The following is a 5,199-nucleotide window of genomic DNA, read 5'->3' on the forward strand; positions in this document are numbered from 1 at the left end:
GTAGGGTAAGAAATTTATTTATATAAACAATGCATTTTGGAATAATTGTGATTTGACTAATGATAAACGATTTAGATATAAACATGATCGTGTTTACATAATATAGTCTATTAAAAGAAAGTATCGGTAACGAACACCTAGGTAAGAGAATCACCCCTAACCCGTTGGCGAAGTCGTTGTAAGATGAGAAAAGGAAGCGGAGTTTGTCGTCAAGGTAAAGAAATCACTCCTATCTCGATCATATGTCTCCATTAGTTGTTACAAAAAAATGTAAATGAAATTACGTGAAATTATGCATGCTAATGATGTATAATCGTATGAAAAGTAATAGTATGATGTATGCGCAAAAGTGAAATCTCAAAAATTGTTCAAAATTGACAAGAGAGAGTTTCATCATAAAAGATCGAAAATAATAAAGCGTAAATTTGATAAAAAGAAACGTGGATGGTTCCAAAACGGAACTTTGACTAACCAAGGTGGTCGAAAGGTCTTTTGAAATTGAGAACATGCTTTGGCCTAATAGGTTAAATACTCTCGCCGACATGTCGGTTAACGGTATTTACCCTTCCGGTTACTACACGTTCCAATTCAATCGAAAATTCGAGACTTGGTGGGAGTTGTAAAATCAAGGAGTGGGACTAGTCGACAAGATGCGAGTTTCACCCCTAACTTGACGACCTCATACCCTAAGTGTGGTTGGTACTCGTCGGGTCAAATTAAATTTAGACACGTTGACGAGGGTCCACTAGAATTTGAAATTTCCATTAAGATGTGGATTTCACTCCTAACTTAATGGTGAATTCCGTGCAAAAATAGAATCAAGCGGGATGTGAGTCGTTTACCAAATTGTGGGTTTCACGTCTATATTGGTAAACTCGTCTCGTTTGTATAATACGAGTGTTGTCGGATTTAGAATAATCAAACAAAAGCCTAAAAAAAATGTATGTTAAGGAAATAAACGAGCAAGTAATAACACATAAGAAGGCTTGTCAAGAATAAAACATAAGAATAGAATATTAAAACAAGTATCGACACATAATAAAACAAGTATTAACACATAATGAAACAAATATTAACACCTAAGGATGGCATGTCAAGTATAGTGCATAAAGATAAAACGACAAATATGCTTAAAAGTTTAAAGAGAATGAATAAGAAGCAATTAAGTAGCATGCAAGTAGTTTCAACCAAAACCTAAGAATAAGGCTCTAAAACTATAGACTAGGTTAAAGCATTCCTACTTTTCCTAGTTCCCTATAGTTATGGCTCTGATACCAATCTGTCACACCCCAACCGATGGCGGAAACATTGGGATGAGACGAAAACTAGATTGTAAGAGACATCATAACACTATGTGACAATATAGTTTAATTTAAATTTCATAAATTTCTAAAATGTCATACAAGAACCAAATAAAGACAACACTGTTTCAAATATAAAGTACAAATAGATAGTCTAAGTGTGTTTCTATGTCCACTTAAGTCTTGTTTCTTCACTTAGTATCATCTTGTCTAACAAACCTGCAACATGTATTAAAATAGAGTTCAATGCAAAAGCAAAGGCGAGTATACAAGTTTTGATATATAGCATAAAAATGGTTTTAAAATAGTCTAAGGCTCGTATCCAACATGAATCACAATATGCAAGTTACTAGTATGTCATAACGGTGTCAAGTATATGTTCAAACCCAAGAATCCAATGCGTTAAAATAGCTTATCCCCGGTTAGAATAAATGGAGGTTAACATGTTTGACTTAACAATACCCCAAGAATCGTGGGCGGTGCATTACCCCTATAGCGCTATAATTGTTAAGGCGGGCTTGTACGAAGTTAATGAGCCTATAGACACAGAAAGTTATACATCACATACGAGATTAACAAGCATCATATAGTTTCATGTTCAAATATGGATAGAGAGTGATTCAAATAGTTTCAAAGTTTCGTGACTTTAATATAGAATACATGTTGCACCAAAGTGTTTAAAAGTAAAAATGGGTTCGAGTATACTCACATTGGTTGCGTATGGAGATTCCTTGAAATAACGCACGAGTAAAGATTGAGAAATCCAAGAGAACGAAACGGTTATCCTAGATATTAAGATGCCATAACACGATCTAGTTAATTTCTACAAGTTAGATAATTATTCTAACATTTATGGTTTATATTATATTGAAACCCCTTTTAAATTTTTGGATTTATAAATTCTGAATTCCAAATTATACATTATTGAAATGAAATTTAACATTTAGAATAATATGTGTAGAACATTCAGCCACCACCTTCATCTTTTTAATTAAAACAAAGCAACATCTAATATATTATACATTATTCCAACAGTTTAAACCAAATGAATGGAATCAAAACGTATCAACAGAAGATCTAAACAAAACCAACTGGAACAAATCGGAAGTTAATAGAAAGAAAAGAAAAACTTAAAATGGGCCGTTGATTATGATTCTTAAATAAAAAGTTCATCTTCTTTTAAAAACAGAAATCGATTATGTTTATATATATATATATATAGCTATTGTTCTTTTCTTATTTCAGTTTAAAATAACATGAGTTAAACAAGTGTTAAACGAACGAAAAGGAATGGAAAAAAAATGAGGTATACCGAATCGTGTGGCGCGAGTTCCGACGGTTGCGGGTCCTTCTCCGGGGAGTTTCTTCGATTCCCCCGGCGAAGTCCTTGTATCAAAACAACCGGGTTTGAGTTCCGTCGTCCACTTCGGCGTACCTCGATCTCTGTCGAGTCTCCGGTAAACTATGTTTGCTCCGGCAGAAGCTTCGAACTCTGGCAAGCTTTGTTATTTCCGGCGATGTCCAGGTTCACTCCGTCTGAACTCCGACAGATGGTTCCTTGTTCCAGGAGTCTTTTATGAGAGTAGAGGGAGAAAAAAAATGGTAAAATTGTTGGGAAGGTGTTCATTTTCTAGGGAAGGGATTTGGGTTGGTGTTGGTTGGCATTAAATATGAGTAAATGGAGGTGGAACATTCAAAAAATAAATAAATAAATAAATAACCATTCCCTCATTTCTATTCCCCCATTTATAACCCTCACCATTAATCCTATATTGTCTCCCTACCATTTCTTTCACCGAATAAAACCACGGAACAAAAAAATGAAAATCTGAAAACTGCAACACATTTTCTTCATTTGGATCAATCTTACCTACGATAAACTCTTTGATGAACAACAACATTCCGACAAGAAATCACATATTTTGATCGTTGTCCGAATAATCAAAGGAACACCCCTCAATTCATCTCTGTATCAACAGCGTATGTGATACAAATGAACAGATGGAGAGATTGAAGCAAAAACTCCACCCATCAAATACTCAGAGGAACACCCCTCAATTCGATTTGTCGTACTCAAAATGGAGGAATCAGAAGCTGTTACGCTGTGCGAAGGTTGATTTTACAGCATGCATGAAAAAGCACTAACGTTCAAAAAGCCTCGAGGGGTTGTAAAATGCCCCATATAGTATGAAATCTTCAAACTTTGTTATAAGCATGCTTGATCCACATTTTATGTGTATAAATATAATTGTTTATTTTGATCCAACAATATGATATACACATAAAGACCCTTCCAAACAATTAGATGATGTTTTTACGCTTCAAACTTGTGTAAATTGTGACTTACATTTTAATTCAGTGTGACTATTCGATCTCAACAATATATGTCAAGTTACAATCCAACATATGTGAAGAATCTGGTCTCAATGAACATTCATATCTTCTTAATTCGGTGATATTTTTATATCAAATAAGAGGTTTAACCACAGTCGCATAACATATTAAGTAACCTTCATAATCATATAATGTCATCATTTTGAGCATAAGTTATCCTAAAAACATAGAGATTCAACAAAGTCATAACATTTAGAAATATTCACCCCACTAGTTAGAAGTTCCTTTGCCAACTCCTAGTTAACTTCCTAAAAGTCAAATTAATCATTAGTTTTCCCCTTAAGTGCATTTGCATATCTTCATCTTCTTCCTCCTCCTCCTTTTTTTAAATGCTACTTTTATAAACACAAGAAACCAACCGGAAGGCCCCACAAAAACAAGGCCAACCAAAAAAACCACAATACAACAAAACTACATTAACTAAAATCTACACCATCTATCCCAACTAATCTCCCTATTCTTGGATCTATTTTTATACCACAAAAAACCCGAGAGATTTAATACTATTTATGATGTCTTCGATTTTAACTTCTTTGTGCTCGAATCTCTTGGCGTTCTTTGCTTTCCATATGCACCAGCAAGCCACCAGAATGATACCATGAAAACCCATCTTAGCCTTCTCGTTCAATCCGCAAAAATGTTGCAGCTCCAACAGGTCCCTACAAGAAAACACAAAAATGGGACTAAACTTGCACCAGCTGCTTACAAAGGACCATATCACCGAAGCGACAGAGGACGATGTGAAGTGTTGAGATAAGTTGTAGGGAAAAGAAAATAGTGGAAGAACATAAATATCCTACATTTATTAACTTTCTCTCTCCATATGCAAGACGCATGCCAACCCCCCCCCCCCCCAAAAAAAAATCAATTTAAAATGTCTATAATTTTTTCATACGATATTTAAAAAAAATATCTCCACAATAACGAGTGTTTTCTATCTTTAATACAAGTATGATATTTTTATATAAAATTAAAAAAAACATTTTTACAGGGTTTTCTTTGCACTTTGTTAAAGGTTCTGGTCATTGTGTCTTTCAACTGGGTATTTGTCATTACGTTTTTACTAGGGTTCTATCCATTTCTTTTTATCAAAACCTATAACACAATGTATGACACAATGAAGATGGTGTTATATTTGGGGTTTTCTATACATTGTGTTATTAGTTCTGATTATTGGGTTTTTTCAACTAGGTGGGTTTTCTATATATTGTGTTATAGGTTATGGTCATTGTGTTTAGTCTCCTATCCATTATGTTTTAATATGTCGTCCATTGTGTTTTTGTATTATTGTTGTCTATTGTGTTTTAGTCTGTTGTTCATTCTGTTTAAGTCTGTTATTCATTGTGTTTTTAGTCAGTTGTTTATTGTGTTTTTAGTATGTTGTCCATTATATCTTTTATCTGTTGTCATTAATTGTGTCTTTTATCGATTGTCATCATTTGTGTTTTTAGTCTACTTTTCATTGTGTTTTTAGTTTGTTATTCATTGTGCTTTACATTATATC

At 33.8% G+C, this 5,199-nt stretch overlaps 1 long non-coding RNA gene across 1 annotated transcript; it reads right to left on the reverse strand.

The window, feature by feature from the left end:
- Window positions 1-1,453: 1,453 nt before the first annotated feature.
- On the reverse strand, window positions 1,454-2,908 carry LOC118480880. Its single transcript, XR_004864045.1, has 3 exons — window positions 2,614-2,908; window positions 2,011-2,086; window positions 1,454-1,520 (listed from the first exon to the last, which is right to left on the reverse strand). It is a non-coding gene; the product is annotated as an uncharacterized LOC118480880 (long non-coding RNA).
- Between the last annotated feature and the right edge of the window lie 2,291 nt (window positions 2,909-5,199).

Source organism: Helianthus annuus, chromosome 8 (assembly GCF_002127325.2).
Source record: "Helianthus annuus cultivar XRQ/B chromosome 8, HanXRQr2.0-SUNRISE, whole genome shotgun sequence".
NCBI classification, from domain to species: domain Eukaryota; kingdom Viridiplantae; phylum Streptophyta; class Magnoliopsida; order Asterales; family Asteraceae; genus Helianthus; species Helianthus annuus.